The sequence below is a fragment of the Lepisosteus oculatus genome, chromosome 1 (genome assembly GCF_040954835.1).
Source record: "Lepisosteus oculatus isolate fLepOcu1 chromosome 1, fLepOcu1.hap2, whole genome shotgun sequence".
NCBI lineage: Eukaryota > Metazoa > Chordata > Actinopteri > Semionotiformes > Lepisosteidae > Lepisosteus > Lepisosteus oculatus.
In genome coordinates this window covers 69,679,032-69,699,284 of record NC_090696.1, presented here as the reverse complement: position 1 = coordinate 69,699,284, position 20,253 = coordinate 69,679,032, and the positions used below count along the sequence as shown (strand labels likewise).

The window sequence follows — 20,253 nt, the reverse complement described above, 5'->3', positions numbered from 1 at the left end:
ATCATTTGCCTGGTCTTCAGACAGTTGTTTGTTTCAGCCTGTAAGATTCAAAGGACAGTTGTAGGCTACCAGTCCATTACTCAAGCATATCTAAAGGTTAATCTCCTCCTGAAGGATGATAAAAAAACTATTCTTCCTAAAGAATCCTGACATGCAGTTTACTATTTCACAAAGAGTGATGAGTATATGAACAGAAGTATCAAGCACCTTATTGCTGGCTGGTAGATGTTTAGGGAATAAAATAGTTTCTTTCCCATTGTGTGACTGCAAATGTCCTATTATTTGTACTTTTGGAAAGCCACCTTGATAGTTCTAAATAATAAACTGGAGGAAGACTATTATTGTTTTCCCACTAATAATAAAAATCTTTGAATCAATATGCTAAATGCAAAACATGCAAATGCTTAATTAGCTAATAAGTCTGCATCAGCCCCTCTAAAGATCAATGTTACATATTCATTAATATTTTTCAAAACACAATAAAGAGTTTTAATAATCAAATGCTTTTTTTGTCTGACTTACTGTACAGTAGGTGCATAAATGAGACAAACAACTTCTGTTTCGGACCATGTAACTTCTTGCTCTTTGATCCACCGACTGTCAATGAAGCAACACAGTGAACCATTTCACGACTTTATAGACAGGCTGCCATTGCCTTGGGCTTTCCCTTGATTCAAAAGAAATCTGCTAGGTGGCTTGAGCTATGTGCTTTGTGGGTCAGAGGATCAGAGAGCAAGATTAATACTGTGGGTCTTTGTACCGGCATAGAATGGTCTGATCAGACATAAGATGTACAGAAAAATGTAATTATTTTCTTGATACCTCATCACACAACACAGTTGGTGATCCTGTGTTGACATCCAAAGCTCATGTTAGAAAAGTCACAAGTGTACAGTATTGTTTTACTATATTCATAAAATTAACAATGTAAGGTCCCTTTTCAAATTATTTGATAATGAAAAAATGACATTTTGCCTTTAATTCTTTAAGATTAAGATTAAACTATTTTTATGCCTTAGTGGGGTAATAACTAACACATTTCTACTATAAAACATTTCTTTAAGTGGATTAATGTTAAATTACAAGCTTTTTTCACTAGACTCATAATTAATTCCATTAACCAAAGCACTATTACTGTACATAGTCCCTTCCTGGTCTCTTTTCTGGTCTGTTTCCAAGCATTTCCCAGCTTGTTTCTTCCTTTATATAAAACTAGACTGAAACACTGAGCTAAACTTTCATTTTTAGCCCTGTGATATTGGAAGGAGTTTTGGAATGTGGATTTATTGACACTTTCAAAAGGTAGATTATGTGTCCTAATAGTTTCATCTCAGAATTTAAGAGTTTTAACCTAATCTTCATACTGTTTATATACAGAGGGTTAAATATTTTATTATGCTTGGGTAGTTTGAATGATATAATTTGAGACAGTAATACAGTAATTGCTAACTTTTTACTACAGAAAGTATTGATTCTTACGAAAGTGCTAACTTTTTACTACAGAAAGTATTGATTCTTACGAAAGTGCTAACTTTTTACTACAGTAAGTATTGATTCTTACGAAAGTCTTAGCATTTTGTGGTTAAACATTAAACATACTACATTGTTTGGAAAACTGTTGACAGTGTTGTTGTAATTAACTTACAAAGAACCCTTCCACTCTTCTTTTAAGGTCATCACAAAGCATTTGAATATTGTGATATTAGATAAAGTGCACTTCAGGGTGATAGAAAAAAATACGATCATAATGCATCCATAATTGCATTCCACAAAGAAAATTACCTTTCGTTTTAAGGGAGACCAAAAGAAAAGTCAGTATTCTGCATAATGGAGTGCAGATAACAATCAATAGATACAGAAAAAGGTAGTTAGTTAAACAAAAGAAATAAAGGCAGGAAAAGAAAATGATCATTAGATATTGTGGAGAAATTCAGATCCACATTAAAACTTCAAATCAAAAGAAGTAAAGCATGTAAAAAACTTTTTAGAAAAGAGGGTAGGTGCTTGAATACTTATGCTGAAAAGAAATAAGCTTCAAACTGATCTCGAAAGGGCACAAAACCTTTAACATTTTATCAAATAAAGACTGGAGATGATTGGTACAGAGCAAGAAGCCATCAGGTTTTTTTTTGCTGCTGCAAGACTGAGCAGTGTAAAGAGGAAAAACTGGCGAGACCTTGTCAAAATGTTATGTAGTGCCTGCAGTTAAACATCAGGTTGACAAATGTAAGATTTATTTTTGTAGCTGATGCAAAAACAAGATATAAAATGGGTTTTTATTCCATTCTCCAATGGCATGCAGTACCCTCAGGATGGTGACTCATGGGGTTAAGGTTTCTTTTTCAACGTGATAACAACCCTAGTAGTGTCAGGGTAATCCTTAATTACTAAATCCCAATACATAATAAAAAAGAAATATGGCACTATTCTGTATTATGATCACCCTTCACTTTATTACCAGATAACAACATATGTTTTGTGTGTGAAGTGTACAATCTCTGTTGTATAGCTCATTATAGTAGGCTTACCAGAGAGACAGGTGCATCTTATTCTATAGTACCCCTAAGGAACAGCCATGTAAGAAAAATGGTTATCCATAAATGCTTGTATATTTTTCCTCCTTATGTTTGTATTTTTCTTAATTTCGCTTCACTGAAAAAAATATTATAGGAAAAGAAAAATGTGAAATATAAAATACCAGCATACCCCAATTTATATCCTGCAGATGTCCATCACCTGTCCACTGTTCCTCTAGATAAACAGAACTAACAAGCACCTCTGTGCAGGTCTCCTGCTTTAACAACAGTATGTGCACAGAAATGAGTGTGAAAGAACACAATTTTTTGCCTTTCAGAGCAAGTCCCATAAGCTTTTTATTTTCCATCAATCTTTAACTGAAATTGAATACTACCTTTGAACAACATTTCTTTTCAGCTATACTTAAGTGAGAAACAAATGTTTTTGGAAATGTTTTATTTTTCTAGATATTGCTCAAAGCTCAGTGCTCATTGCTCAAATGCTGATAGAAATTTACATTCATACAGGGCCACAATATAAAACTGGATAGGTACCCTGCAATAAAGAATGATTTAACTCTTCCTTCGCAGATCCAGCAGATTACAGCTTAGTACAGTTGACAAGCATCGTTTAATCTACTTAGGCTGATAGCTGGGACTTTATCCTCAGAACAAAAATCCTTCTTATTTTCATATCCCATTTAACTGTACATTGAAGTAACACAAAAGACAAAAGACTAAAAAAATTAAACAGAAGCATTGGTATCGACCTAAATGTGACTGGAAACAGATACAAATCACCAATATTTAAGTCTGAAGCCATTTTCCATTTTAAACATTTTTTTAGATTAATGAGTGCAACTTAATCTAATACGTACAGTAGCTGAATGAGGAACCATGTGGACCACAATTGTGAACTAAGAGTAGAATACGAGGCTTCAGGGCAGACCAATTAATGTCAGGTTATACCTTGAAAGACTGAGTAAAATCCTCAAACTATCGTTAGCATAAAGGGGGATTGAATTTTCACATTTTTTTAAGCCTACAAGGGAAAAAATCCAGATCAACAGGGTGCTTGTAAAAGGATCTCTAAAGAAATGTCAATGAAGAACAGGACCCTTGACACCTGATACCATCGTATGTTCTAACACAAACCAGGGATATTTACATATTACACATTCAAAGACCATTTTCAAGTCTAAAGAATGATTTGTACATTTATTCTTGATACCTAATTCTTTTTGTTGTGATGAAGCACATATCATATACTGTAGGTCCCCAGTCTACTTGCAAATATTTTGGTACTGTATCTACAGTAATTCACCACACACATTAATTAGGGACAGAAGCTCATAGGGTTCATTTCTTGCACTCTCGGGAGATACAACACCAAATTCTGTGTGCTTAAGTTGTTGGAATCTATTGTATTTTGGAAATCCAGGTTTGAGGGCCATCCAACAGATCCATTACAGGCACCAACTAACTCTGGTGATTAAGGGTCTAACTAGAACAACCAATGGACACAGTGGTTCTCTGGGACCAGAACTTAGAACCACTGGCTACACTAATTTTACAACACATTACACAAATTAATTATCGATTAAGGCTCAGAAATGCTTTTTAGTATACAAAATAGCTTGAAACAGTAATGAGATATTCACCTTTAGTGCAGCAAAGGAAATTATTTTCATTTTGACGATATATTTTTTTAATTTGTACTCACAAAAAACAAAACAATATTTTGGGGGTAAATGGAAAAAAACAAGATTTAAGAAGTTACATTAATAACAGCTTCTAGTCAACTTTAGTGAGTAGATGCATTTTTAGAATAGGTTCCCATTTATATGGCATCTGGGGTTTCAGAGTGAGAGATTTAACTATAGGTTGTATTCTATTAAATTTAGAAGGTAGCTTATCTCTTATACTGGCTTTACAGTTGAATACTTGGTAAGAGTCTGGGATTTTTCTAGGTGGTTAGGATGTCTTTGGTATTCCTTGTATGTACATACTGTACATACTGTAGGAAAACTTTTATGTTGTATGTTTATGTTGTGTTTGGTGTAGTGTTTATATTGTCACTGTTAATAAATATGTATTCAACCAAGTGTGCCAAGAGTTTTAGCTTTTCACAAAAACAGTGCCAAAGAATACAGAATTCTTGTCCCTCTAACCAAAAGCTCAAGTATATTCTTGGAGAAATCCTTACAAGTCTGGGTTTATGTTTATTTACTGTACTTTTGACTAATCCACTCTGTCACTTCCTGATATTCTCTAATTGTGTAACCCCCCATTTATAACAATATATTTATAATGACATATTCATAATTTTCATGAAAAATGAACATATTTTAAATAATTCGGTCATTTTAAATTAAATGAATTGCTTCAAACTGAAAAATTTCAGATTAATTTAAATCTAACTGAAATGTAAACATTAATTGCAGTGTTTTTACTGTTTTGATATTAATAGTACAATCATTACAGAATGGAACTGGATTAGAAACAGAGCAATAACCAACAAGCAGTATTTAGAAATTTGAAGTGAAAAGAATAGATTAAGCTTTGTTTATTGTAAACATTTTCTATACTGATTATTTTGGTTTAATATTCTACCTTGCTAATAAATTATTATGCTGTTTAATAAAAAGTAAAATCATATTTTTTACTGTCTATTCATTATTATTTTGTGTTTGCTAACTGAAAAAGACCTGAAAAATAATAATGAAAACAATATTATTAAAGATGTTTCTTACTTCAGAAAGGAATTGCATTCTTGTGTTTATGCAGTGACAATTTCATAGGTGCCATTATTTAACATTAAATCTACATGAGAAAACAGTTATTGTGGCAGTTGTTGACTAAAATGTGAATACAAGTCGACTCGTAACTTATGCAGGGGTTAGAGAATTTGAGCAGTCAAAATGTACCCTATACCCTTTATAAAAGCACCTACTAAGCTCTTACCTGTAATTCAATATATTAAATATAAGTATAAAAACAGTAAATACAAGTAAATATGACAGTTAATATAACAATAGGTTCACTAACTTGCTCTCGGAGCTGTGCTTGATGAATTTTTCAAAGAGTTATGCATTTTTTCAGCATTTTTTATTTTCCCAAGGCGAACGCGTAAAGCTGTGACCATGTAACGAGTCGAAATAACTTCTAACGAGTCAAATCCAAGTGACAAGTGGTCTCTCCAACTGTTGTGATAGAGAGAGTTATTGTTTGCAGTTTAGATAGATAGATAATACTTTATTAATCCCATAAGGAAATTGATGATCCTGTAGGGAAATTGATGATTTCTGTTGTTTTATTATTACATGGGCTTAAAACGTATTATTCAACTGAATTCGTTTTTACAGTATGAAGAAGCAAATACAGTATCTATGTTTAGAAACAAAAATACATTCTGTTTCTGTTTTATTTGATCAAGTATAGAACAAAGACTAAAAGCACAATTTCTCACTGAATATTCAAAGCATTGTGACTTAATCAAAGTATGTTACCATAGTATAAGCCCTTCTGTCTACTCTTTAGTTTCAATACCAGACTGCATTGGATGCCTCGCTACAGGACTCCAGGATATAAAGTTGCTACGGTTCTTATAGGGAATACTGGATGGATGCTTTCCCTTAGTAATTTAAGAAAAAAAACCTGCAGCTACTTGCATTTTGACCACAATATGAGACCACAACAAAACTTGGTGTGACAAAATCTCCTTTACTTGCAGACCATAGGTGTATAATAGTTTGCTACCCACAATTTTGAATCAATACCTGAAAGAAAAAAAGTAATCTAGGTAAATTGGTCTATAATGTTGAGTGTTGCCCAATATCCCAGTTTAATCACACAGTCACAGTCTTATTTGTACCACCACAAAAGGTTTACTGTGTATACTATATTACAATACAACAAATATAATGATTTATTATGGTGTAAAATAAAGGTAAATATTATTTAACCATTAGTTATTAATGCAATGAATGCATATTGTGCTCTAAATACACTATGTGTAAGCTGTCTAAAATACCATCGCTGACAATGTTATTAATTTAACAGAATTTTGTCATGCAGATTACTTCAGTATTATCAGTACAGGTGGAAATTGGTATGAAAAGATATGTCAAATGCAATATATACAGTAAATATACAGTACAATATATTGAATAAACCTGTATACAGTATTTGTAGTCAAACCACCTTTTGCCCATTTAAAGTAGAATGAACCTCACATCTGATTACAGCACAAGGACAAGTACTTTATATTGCTTTGTTGAGTCATGTTTTCATAATGTATTTTGTAACACACACCACCTGAGAGTTACCTGACTGCAGTTGCCTCGATAGTACAGAAGTCTCCATGGTGACCTCACTACTGCTTATTTGCATACTTTATGGCATCAGGTGAGGATGCCAGGTAGAAAAAACAGGAAGAATCCAAAGCATATGCAGACAGAATAGGCTGGATGGTGACACAAGGCACCATGAGAACCAGGAGGTAAAGACCCCAGAAATTACAGGTAATAAAAGCATGTTCTTTGTTTATTTACAATTTTCTAGACCCATGTGCTTGAGTAGTTGTTCTGCAACTTACTTACCTGAACAGGTAAAAGTTAGTAGGTCTAACAATGCAAGGAACATAGGGAGTGCCTATCTAAAGGCACAATGGAAGACGGCAGGAAAAGTGTACTGCATGTATTATGTTAGAGCTTTCAAAGTTTTTAATGGTTTTGCTCACCAGAGAGATGAAAATGTTGTTGTATGCCATTGCTTATAATACTGTTTCACTTTTAAATGTCTGCATAGCTTTTAAAGGCGATAAAAAATAAAACTGTATCTTATCTAAACAATAATTCTGCTGCTTTTAAATTATTTTTTGTTTCAAGCTTCAAATGTACCTACTGTACACATACAGTAAATGTTTGCTTTTGAATTTTCAGATGGTTATCATTCTTTAAACTGCATGTTTAAATGACTAGTATTTATTGCCATAAAATATATCTTTTGTACCTTTAATAAATATATACAGTATATACTGATGGAAAAAGGAAATGCAACATTTTTTGGAATGAGAATACTATATTTATAGCTTATGTACTTTCACAAAAAGTTGTCAATTTGTTTTAAGCCCTCTGACCTGCAATACAGCTTGTGCAATGAGCCATCGCAACTTGCCAATCACACAAACGTTCATTAGATGCACTTCTACCCAACAAGGTCCAGATGGAACAATACCTGATCAGGTCACCTTTAAAAAGGCCTTAATTCAAAGATTAGGTCACTGCAAGAAAAAAGCCACACCTAGTCAGTTTACTGTGCATTCAATAATGCCTCGAGTGTCACCAGAAGCAAGGGAGAGGGCCATTGGCATGCTGCAGGCAGGCATGTCATGTGCCAGCGTTGCCAGACACTATGGAGTAAGCCGCTCCACTGTGTAACTTCACAGAAAAGGTTTCAGCAGACCTGCAGGACAGATGACCATCCAAGACCCGGTCGCCCCTGAGTGACCACACCAGTGCAGGACCGAAACATCAGACTAGTCCATCTGAGAGATCGTTTCAGATCTGCCACCCATACAGCTGCTGAAACTGCTGGCAGACACAATGCCCGCATCAGTGACAGGACAGTTAGGCTCCATGCTTCTGGCCTTAGAGCAAGGCAACCTGTCAGAGGTCTGCTCAAACTTCCTAGACGTCACACCTGCCTGCCTTGGGCCAGACAGAGGCTGCGATGGACTCGTCTGCAGTGGCATCAGGTCCTCTTCACAGATGAATCACTCTTCAGCCTGTTCCACGCAGACGAGAGGGCCAGAGTGTGGAGGAGGTGTTTCTTTTTTCACTCAGTATATAGAGCATATATAAACAGTATTACATTGTAAAACAGAGAAATATCTTTGGACACCAGAGCACAAACATTAGCCTTATCATGGCAGTACACTAAAGATCTACTAGCTCCCTTTCTCTGCTGCTAGCTATCCTTGAATGTCTGTTGTACATAAAAAAGCAGAAATACAGAACATGGTCAAAGTATTCATTACTGCTGTGCAAAAAAAGCTTCACGTGGTCCCTATATTAGATAATGAAAACATAATTCATACTGTAGTTTATCTTTAGATTAAAATATTTTATTCTGTTAATAAAGATTTATTATCTATGTTACATAGGATTTGTTACAGTATACTGTATGTACTCTAGGTGGGTATGTACTCTAGGTGAGAACACAACGTTTCAGCCGTGGAGCCTTCTTCAGGTGTGAGAGGCTCCACACCTGAAGAAGGCTCCACGGCCGAAACGATATGTACTCTATGTTACAAAGTCGCCTTACTAACATGATATAATTCATAGATTATTGTTTTATTACCTTAAAATCTAGAGCAATGCCAAGGGGTAACTGTAATTACTTCCTTGACAAGTGCCAGGGTGTCTCTTAAAGTGCAAGGACCTCTTATCAAGCTCCAAGGATCATGCTGAGTCACAGCAAAGATTTGGAATAGTAATATCAATACAGCAAAACAGTGATTATGGATCAATCTGATTATCATATCAAAACCGGAATCATACTTTTTTTTCCACATACCTTTTATAATATTTTTTTATTTGTTCTGTCCGTTTATAGTGTTTTGAACTAGTTTAGTGCAACAAATGATGCACAGAATACAGAAAATGTTTTTAAAAATGTTGAAAATACAATGTTACTACACACTGCACATTACTTTAGCTTGTACAATGCAAAGTACAGCACATTACATTTAGTAAAGTGTCTGTATCAACTATCTAGAAATACAATTTTATTTATAAACTCTGTATGTTTGGCCTTTGACTGTTGGAAAATGCTGGAAGCCAAAATATCAGTCTCCAAATATTGAATAGTCGAGTAGAAATCACAGATAAAATCTGTCTAACAGGAACCCATTTTTGCATGTGTACATTTCATAGTTTCATGCTTTAAACATTTAATAAGACAAATTAGCTAAACTACTTGTTGTTGCTCTGCTCTGCAAATAAGGTGTAGTAATTTCCTACAAAAAGCTCTATAAGAAAATTATGTCAGCAGTTTTCTTTTTTTCATTGTTTTTTATTGGTTTTGTATTTTTATTGTTTTCATTATTCATTTGGACATTTAAAACAGCAAAACATAGTACAATTCCTAAAAAGGATTAATTTGTATCCTGAGAAACACACAAATTTGTTATTAGAGGAATGTTTAACAAAATATTTAACATGATTTCACATTATTTTCAAAGCATATTAACATGTTTCATATTGCTTTTTCTTTTAATCCATGTTTTGTGTGTCTGTAGCATTGTTGAGATTGGTTTCAAAAGGATAGGTTGACAGGCAAAACAGCTTTTTCATTTTGGTGGCTTTTCCTATATTAGGATGTGGTTTTCACTTGCGGATTCTGCTGAGTAAACAATGTAAGCTTTAAAGTCTAGTACATCAGAATTGATTCTTGTCAGCTCTCATCTTAATTTTACATGGGTATATAGTTTGGTTAGCAATGATCTTGTAAAAAAATATGTGTATTAAACTGCATATGCAATTACTTAAAAATCACTTTTAATTTTAGTTATAGTATGACCTATCATATATATCTTTATTGTCAGTCAAAATCAGTTAAAAGTATTATCATCTAGCAATGCATTAAAGTAAATTGGAGTGTTAGGGCCAGTGTTTCTACTTCTTCACTCTGTAATACAATGCTACATAAATGAAACTGAAAACTGATATTGATCCGATCCATTTGTACTGCAAATTCCAGTCAGACACTACAGTCCAATCTTTGTGAAAAAGGATAAAGATCAATGGAAACACAGAGAGTACTTCTTCGTAACAGAATTTGCATTATTTAATATATTTAATATTTAATATTAAGTGCAAAATTAAAAAAAAGTACAGTGTATCATAAATGAGGTAGCATAGTTAAATAAAGATATGTCATCATTGTTATAGGGAGAAAAAGCTAGAAAAAACATTCTTTAGACCCCATTTTAGGATTTATCTGATTATTTATTTATATAATATTTATGTTAATTCACTGATAAATTATGATATGATTGATTTACAGTATTTTGTAGGAAAAAGTGATATTTATGCCATACACTTTTAATCATACTGTAAATCATTGTCTTATATTACAGCAAAAGCAACACAAACTATTAATACCAGCTTCAAATAAAAACATACATTTGTCTAAGTGAGTTCTTCTTAACATATTTTTGTAGATTTGCAAAAAATACATTTTTTAAACTTACAAACTCACATTGGTGAATCGGTACTGTTATATATTTTAATTAATAGGCCATAAAGTATGCAATTAATTATAATTGATTCTGTATTCAGGATCTGTAACATTGCTGGACCCAAAGATGTATAAATATACATTCTGAAGTTATTTCATGCATTTGAATCATATATGTAGATTATTGAATAAGGATGATAATACTAATGATGATGAGGATTATCACAAAGTATCATCTAATCAAATCCTCTGATTTACCTTTAATAACTAATAATATTGTTCTTCACATAGAAAATTGTGAGTTGTGTTTTTTGACATTATCCATGCTAAACGTTTGTTATTAAATGACATATTTCTCAGTAGAATACAAAATCAGGGTCAATAAATGTCAATTTCACCCATTTTGATTAAAATGAAAAATAAATACTGATAACAATTGTTAATACTTTAAAAATAAACATTGATTTTATCTGTCCATTTGATAGAAAAATACAAATTGAATTCTACCAAGCCTATGCATAGCATATTTGCCATTCTTTAAACTCTTTATCTGTAGACCTGGAAAATGTTTCATTTAAGGTTGAATAAAGCATGGAATGGTAAAACTACTTAATACAAAGGGTTTTGTTGGTTTTGTACCGACAGAATCTATTTTATTTTCTTCTAACCATATCAGAATGTTAGACATCAGTCATTATAAAATATTGATTTTCTGTTGAGAGAAGGAAAATTTTAGGTGACAAAAAGCAGAGCAAAATGCACATGACTGGGACTGTTAGAACAACTGAATTTAAACCTTTCTAAAAGCAAAATAATAAAAATACCTTGTATCTATTGAATGCAGTAAAATACTGGTATTAAGTCCACCATTAATGTTATTCCAAGGTGTTGGAAGGTCTGCTTAGCATTGTAAAATTTGCCTTGATTGAATAGTGCCATTGAATGTTCTTTGGCTATAAACTTCTCAGCCATAATTTTAACATGCATTGTATTTCTTCTTTTCAAGATATTAGCTCCACCATCAAATCACTGCCTTCTTTTTAAAAGAAAAAAAAGTATACCACTTCCATTCAGATGCATTAAATAGTAATGAAAGAACTTGTCAAGGTTGGACATAAAACATAATAAGGAACTTACAGTACAATATATGTCCCGCTCATCAATAGAGCAATGGAACGATGAGGTCAATATATTGTTGGCAATACCATGAACTGTCATTTACCATTTGGTCTGTTCACAGCCAGCAATTTCTAACTTGGCAAAACATAACAGCCTGTCAATGGTAGGTCATGGGGACCTGGGGATTTAAGCAAGAGTTTTCTAGTTACTAAAGAGCTTTCTAGTTACTAAAGCTTGTCATATTGATGGTATTCTGATTGCGAAGACCTACATTGGTCAAGTCCTGATAGCTCACTTTCTTCCTTTCCTCCAGACTGTCATGGTGTGACAACTTTCACAGTTCACCCCTCTTTTACTAAAAGACAATTGCATCAGCTACAGGAAATGTGATTTTCCTGCTAACAACTAACAACTAACAACTTTAAATTGCTCACAGTTATAATAAATAATTTCCTTCTGATGCTGAGTATGTATACACCTGAAAAAGAAAAGTAAGTAAGTTTTAATATTACACAAAAGGCTTAAATGATCATTTTATTCTACATCTTCAAGTCCCTTTTCAAACTATTCTAAAAATATACAATACATATTTCTTATGTGGCAGTATATAAATTTCACAGTTTCACAATATTCAGCAGCATTTACTGGACTTATATTTGCTTATTTCCCAATACTACTCATAATTGGTAGACCAATTAAAGAAGAACGTACAAAAAAGGCTAATATAGATGTACTGGAATGAGATGTGAAAATCCAAATGCCACTTTCCCCAAAGCTATATGTTGCAATTACTAAAAATAAGGATAAAGAGAACATGTCCTGGGTAACACTATTTTCCATAAGGCTCTGCAGGCTTGATAAATCCCTAAGGAAGGAAATTACAGGGATTTAATACACAAGCTTAAGTACTAATTGAACAGCTGGTAATGGTTAATACAGACTGTTCAAAAGCAATTGAATACACTTTAAACAGAAGCAACAACTGCTCTTATGTTTTTTCTTCTGCAATAAAAGGGAAAGTAGCAATTCACAGTTGTTTATAAGCTGAACTGGAAAATATTTCACTGCTTTCTGAGATTGAATGAGAAAGTAGTAAGCATTTTACAACATGGATAAAAACGAAGTGCTGGGAACATTTATGTAAACAGAAAAAGTGAGCATATCCTGTAAACTGTGTGTTAGAGATTAATTAGTTTAGTGTAAAATGAAATGTTAACAAATACAGTGCAGTTATTCCTCGACTAACAGGAATAATTTCCAACTAATGTGAATTCAGAGTAACATACAGTATGTAGAAGTAGAGCTTGTCCCTGACTAATGTGCTTCATGCAACATATTTTTTTCTGAACAATGGTACACTGTGGGAAGGGCGAGGAGAACCATAATGAGTGACAAGGGTCAAAACTGGTGGAACTGGTGACAATCAGGCAACAAGAAAAGTAACGAGCTTACAGGAAAAACATGATATTTTTTAGCACTATGAGAACGATGACCGAAGAAGTGATGTCGTATGTGGTACCAGCTTGAACTAAGAGGCATTGTGAACCATTGATGCAAATACAGAGAACATAAGGCAAGCCATGCTTGTGCTACTCTCTCATTTACTACTGTAATCCTTCCCCTTTATGTGCATAGGCATGTTCTCTCTTGCTATACTACCCATTTCCTCTCACAGCTGCTCTTCCCACAGTTCCCTAACAACCCTCTATGACTATTTCTCTTCTTTGTAAATGATAGTCAAGTACAATCTACAGATAAACAGGCAAAACCTAAAAACATTTACCAAAACCTTGTCATTATAAAGCAGTAAAATATATGTAAATTTTGAGATGGAGCTAGAACACCCCCCTCCCCTGTCATTTACAATATTTCTCATGGGAAATTGTGTCCAACTAACATGAAGCGTAGAATTTAAAATCCTTTGGGCCAGTCAGCAGTCATTCATTTTCTAATAGTTTTCACATTAGCCAGTTATATATCACCTTGTCTGTCTCTGTTGTATTATTCATTTTCTCCTGTATCCTACTCTAATATCATTAGAACATTTGACATCAGGAAAATGATTTCTGCTTGTAATGTGCCAGAGACATTTATGATGATGCAATTGAGGTTTCATAATCCTACACACTATATACTGTATGTTGTGTTCAAAAAAGCTGATGAGCAGACAATAAAGGTCATTTTCTGAAAAAATCATGCAGGTTTCTCTGCCTTTTATGATGAAATAGCAGTCTGCAGCAGCCTAAAATTCTAAAATTGTTTAGCCTATGACTTCTCTTCAATTTAAAGAAGCTAAATTCATCCATGAATTCCATGACTGACAAGTCAAGGGCTGACTGGCCAGATAATTGAACCTTATTTCACTCACAGATACAAGAGTTTAGTTTGTCCAAAGTTCAGCTGTGTACCCTCCTCTCTTTTATGGTACAGCATGTGCAAGACATTTACGGTGTCCACCATGAAAATAATTTACCTAGATATGTCATAAATATTAGGAGTTAGCATGCTGAATCTTACTGTACATTAGTACACATCATGCAGTGATGATCTTTGCTTGAGGCTTCTGAAATATTAGAAAAACCTTATTTGGATTGATCATTAAAAGAACATATCAAAACTGCATTGTTACAGGTAGTGTGTTGTGCAATACTGTGTAATGCACAATACTGTAGTTTTATCAGTTTTGATTTACACAAGGAATTCAATACTAGAAGGAAAAAAATAATTAAACCCCTCTAGCTTCAGTCAGGAAACTTCCTCAACAATCTAAAATAGCCCTGTAACATGCATACTTGTAAAAGAAGAGAACAATAATGCATGATAGTTGTAGTTGCATTAAGGGGAAGAACAGACATTCTCAAATACTCTCTCTACAGCCTGCACAAGCTGCAGAGATTTTACTGTAACTTCCTTGTTATAGGTTAAAAATGTAAATTTGACAGTGTATTTTATTAGTTTCTACTGCAATTTTGCAATTTTACACTTTCATTGTTCTTTACAATCTTCAGTATAATGAAGCAGAATAGACATATTAAAACCACAGGAAGAATGGAAGTGTGAAAATATCATGACCAATTTCTTAACAGTAACCAGAGTTTACTGTGATCTGTAGACAGTGGAAGCCATAAGAACAAAACAGAAATAGCAAACATAAGCATATCCACTCATGAATTCCTGTCAATGTTGGTGATCTTTCTTGAATTGTCTCTCCATTTAAGATATTAGAAAGCAATATGATTTACATATTGTAGATTATAGAGAGAGCTGGATTATGCTGCTATTTCAGTGGTAGCTTTGAATGCACCAAATGGCAACTTTACCAATGTTGCTAAGAAGCGGCTTCATGGGAGAGTGTTTACAATGCAGGGGACTGTCTTCAAAGAATGACAATTATTTTGTCATTCAACTTCACATAAAGGTATTTATAGCTAATATGTAGCCTGTTTAGGCAAACCTCATGAATCAGTTGTTCATGAGATACAGTACATGCCATAACAACATTTACAGTACATCATGTTCTTTCCAAGGGAGATTCACTTCAAGTTCTCTCTGCACTCATTTTATGTTTTGAGCCTTTAATAATAAAAGGAGAGCTGAGAGAACTTGAAAACTAATTGTCATTCTTTGAAGACAGTCCCCTACATTGTAAACACTCTCCCATGAAGCTCCTTCTTAACAACATTGGTAAAGTTGCTACATGTGAGTCAGGCAGCATGTGGTGTAGCAGTGAAGGATCTTAGCTTTAGTTACAAGCTAAGATCCCTCACCACTACACCACACGCTGCCTACCTAACATAGGTCACGACTGAAGAAGCACAAACAAAATTTATATCCCAAGGTTCAAGTCCTGTGTTGTCTGTCTGTCAACATGAAATGTATTATATTGCCATGAAACTTTTGAAAGCGTTCGTGGGTGGATCCAACAAAGCCAACATTGTTAAATAATTTGTCAAAGACTTCTGTATGTAAAGCATTCTGATACAGAAAAATGTTTCCAAAACAGGTCAAAACAACAAAAGGAGTTGAAAGTCCAGTGCTAACATTACAGATATAATAAAAGATGGAGACAAAATAAAAGAGAGCAAAAAGGTAATAACTGCTTTGTAGGCACTAGAATTTAAAAAGCACACATATTCATGGAGGCCCTAGGGTCCAAGCAGTAGTACAGTACATTCATGATGTCACTGTACCAGAGGAGCTGTAATTCAGTTCCTAGAAAGCCATCCTTTTCCATTTGATATGGCGTGCAATCAAAGCATCGCATAGGGACTTTCTGAGCAAACTCCCACATGACTCAATAAAAGTTAATGTACATTAGCTTATAACTGCAATAATAATCATCACCATCAAACATTCAAAAGAGTCTCTTGTTTTGCCAGTGGTCTGTGTGATTCTGCTAAAAGCAGGTGTTTTTCCTGCCAACATGGGTGTCTGTCGATGTTCTGCTTGTTGTTAACAATTTCCATAAAATAAAATTAAAAAGTATAAAGAAGGAAATCTACAAAGATAAAAAAAGAGACTGTGACAGGCTGGCTGTAGCAAGGGTGGTCATTACCGCTAGAGTATAATTTATTCATAAGATGCAATAAATTTTATCTTTCATGCGAAGACATCTAAAAAAAAATACATTGAAAGTAGAAAATCAACAGTACATAAGAAGAAAGACCAAGCAAAAAAGAAAAAGGAAGAAGAAAAGATTCAGCTGTGTAATTTAAGCTCTCTTGTTAACATCTAACATGATATGACATACACAAAGAGAGACAACTTCCCTTCATGCTATACCAGATCAGAAACATTAGAAACAATCACCTATTCAACAGAAGCTGACAGTGGTGATTGAGTAAGTTGTCATGAATCAGAGTGATAGTATCTGCAGAATGGTAGCGCATAATGCTGGTCCAGGCTTTGGGCCCATTCAGTGAGGCAGTGAATAAGATAAGCAGTCCTTCTTTCTCAAAGGCAAAATTTCATCACTCACATCAAACTGTTGGGAAATCATACTGCCTGTGCTAACACATTTAAAGCTGAATTCTGTCAGTTTGAAAAAGATTTCCCTCATCGCCTCCTAATGTTTAGGACAAGCTGAATGATTTTGGGGAGATCATGTCTTTACAGCATCCAACTGGTTGGCCTGTCATAGACATTGGAAGGATATTTCTTCACTGCACTGCATTTCTTCACAGACTTAGTCTGTCGTCTTCCTCATTGACTATGATTCAGATTGACCGTCCGTTGATCTTTAAGCTTCTTCTTTATACAGATCAAAGACAATTTTACCTGCTGGCTCAGAAACCCCAACCAATGAAACTTGACAGTTATCACATCACTTATTTTGTGAACTATTCTTATCTAGCAGTAGCCAAGTGCAAAAGCTCTTTTTTTTCTGCTGTCAGAAAAAGACTCTGCTGAGAAGATCTGGTCGATTTCCTGACTTGCCCCATGATGCTAAGGGCCACATGTGTCCCCGTTGAATGAAGGACCCAAATGACCTGTTCTTAAGACCAGATGATCTATGAGGTTAACTGTGGAAAGATTAATCCTACTTTGTTTTGTCTTCCTGTGGTTTTGTGAGGGGTGCTCTGTGGTAGAGGTAGTATTGCATCAAAAGTATTTTTAGTATCATATGAGAGGAGAGTGCAAGGAAGTTCAAGGACAGTGGGGAAAAATGTTTGAAACCCCTAAATGCATTGGCATATTGATATGTGTTTATGATCTCATTACTGCATCTATCTTACTTTTCTAGAGATAAGAACACTGTATGACTGTATGGGTTTAATCTACATATTTCCCAAATCGTTTATATATACATCTGTTGCCAGGATATGTGTTGTCATGATACACTAACCTCACCTCAAATAGCAGGGTGTCGCAGGATTTACTATGAAACATTATGTTATTATTACTACCTCATCTTCTACTAGCAATAAAATGTATCTCGCTTTCATGTTATTGTATCCTGTCGGGGATTTTTTAAAATACCTTTAGTGAGTAACGAAATTTCTTTTGTTTCATTTTCTGCTTGGCAACATTTAACCCACATTTCTTTACATTACTGATGAAACTGTTATTGGACTTCTCTGAATACAGTTTTATTATTGGCACATAAATGACTGTATTTCTCCCTGTTCAGAATCTGAAGTTGTGTCTGTTGTTCTGTGCACATTTACCACTGACCTAGGTCAACTCAATGTTAGACAAGTGTTTAACTTATCTGATGTAATGTTTTATGATTTTTATGCTAGGCATAAATCTTTCTCCAAGATTGATTACGTTTTTCACACTGAAGTCTTTTTTTCTCTCGGTTTTACAATGTGGTAATTCAGATGCGTCTTTCCAATCACAGCACAATGTACTCTAAACTAATACTTGCAAATAGTTCAAATAAAGGCACAGAGATTTCACTTTGACACTACTACAGAATGAATCATTTTAATTAACATTTCAAACTAACCTTTGCCTCTGATCTTAATAAGGCTCATTGCCACAAATGTAAAGACCTGGAATCTAAATTAGAAGACCTGAAGTATAACTGAACTCTGTAAATGTCCTTCTCTTAAACAGCTGTGCCTGAGTTGGATATCACTAGGAAGAAACCCATCTTTTACTCTGACAGCATACTGAGTTTTTAACACAGAGGGCTAGAGAATATACAGTAATGTATTGTTTTTTCACTGCAACAGATTTGAGCCATCTTCTATTTTTAAGTTTCTTCAGTGAAAGCTTCCCAAATATTAACTTCATTATGATCTCAAAAGGACATAGTTTTCAACAGGACTTTAATCAATTCTAAATCCCATTCTTTAATTCTAAATTATATAGTTCTGTGATAAATCGTGATAAATGTTAGTAGTTTTTCAAAGGCTCCCCAATTCTTGGAAGGCAAATCAGGTGTTGTGGATTCCCTGACTGTGGTAAAACAGATTGAGATTTCTCTGACTGAGTTAAAAGAGGCACTGCAGACACTGAAGAGCATTGAAGGCCTACATACTGTACAAGAATGTCATTCTTCAAAATCTCAAAAAAGAGAATGTACAACATCTGAATTTAAGGAAAGTTGATTAAATTAATAGTGAAGTAAATGCTATTAAACAGCAACATTATAATCTGGAATTCATATAAGTTGTCTGCAGGTCAGCATGCATTAGTAATTTTAAAAAAGTATACCATAGTATACAACAGTGTACCGCTGTTTTGAGCACAAGAATGTACTTGGGTTCTAGCTGCAGAGTAAAACCTGACTATGGGCACTTGACTATCATGTATTGTTCATGCTGGATGCTATAAATGGTTTTTCTAAATTGTCTGTGTGTGCATTCTGTGATGGACTGAAATCGTCCCCAAGTTGCAGTTCTGCTTTATGCTGTGTTCTTCCAGGATGTAACACCTACAGTATGTGCTTTTTTTACCACAGTATGTATTAAATATATTGGAAACCTGTCCACCCTCCTTTAAGTGCACTGCAACAGTACCCTTATGGGCATATGTAAATGGTATTTAGATTAAATATTTATGTAGACTGGTCTTTTGTTGTTGAGACCTCTTGTGGTGTACTAGCATCATCCTTTACAGCATGTCAGGGTAATCAGATACTGTAAATTTAAGATAAGAAACAAGGAATACATTGCAATTTGCCAATTAACAGCATACAAAACACAAATTCTCATAAGTGTAATTAATTTTTAAAGTCTGCTATATTACTTGATTAAATTTGTTACTGTATTTCTAGGAGTACATTAGAAAAAAGGATCCAGGTGAAAACAAACTATTCTATATTCATATGACCCAATAATTCACCTTTCCCTGAAGTACCAATTAAAACTCACTGCAAAATAAATGCTCCCCTTGAACTGCATTCAAAACCTAAATGATTCCCACATGTCCTTTACAAGAGAGACAACATCTGGTCAAAGGAAGCTGCATAATCCTTCGCAATGGACTCTACTAGATGTTTTGTTAAACATATCTGTCTATTTATGTTGCAAATATCCCATGTCTTTAGGGATAAAATAAATGAATCAGCTTGCTGACAAAACAGCCGTTTAAGGCAGATGTTATTCTCAATAAAGATACATTTTGGTGATACAGTGATATACTATACAGTATACTTCTGGAAATAAGTTCAATTTTGAGACATCTTTTTAATGTGATGTACCGTGTCAATACTTTTAAAAATATTTCACACTGTTCGTGGATATGTACAAATCGACAAAATAAGAAACAATGATTCAAGGAAGTCCCCTAGAGATCAAATGAAGGTCTTCATTCTGTTTTTTTTATAGTAAACTGAATTTCTGAATGTTAATAATTTCTCCTTCTCTTCCAATTCATTTCCCTTTATTATCCACGACTGCAAAAAAATAAATTATTGCTGGAA

The 20,253-nt window shown here is 34.0% G+C and overlaps 1 protein-coding gene across 1 annotated transcript in view; it reads left to right on the top strand.

Annotated features, from left to right (window-relative positions):
* Positions 1–6,980: 6,980 nt before the first annotated feature.
* LOC102683509 (phospholipid-transporting ATPase ABCA1-like) overlaps positions 6,981–20,253 on the top strand; it is a 310,746-nt gene continuing 297,473 nt past the window's right edge. The window contains exon 1 of the mRNA XM_069192079.1: positions 6,981–7,039. The gene's annotated coding sequence lies outside the window, so the exon portion shown is untranslated. The remainder of the gene's footprint in view (positions 7,040–20,253) is intronic.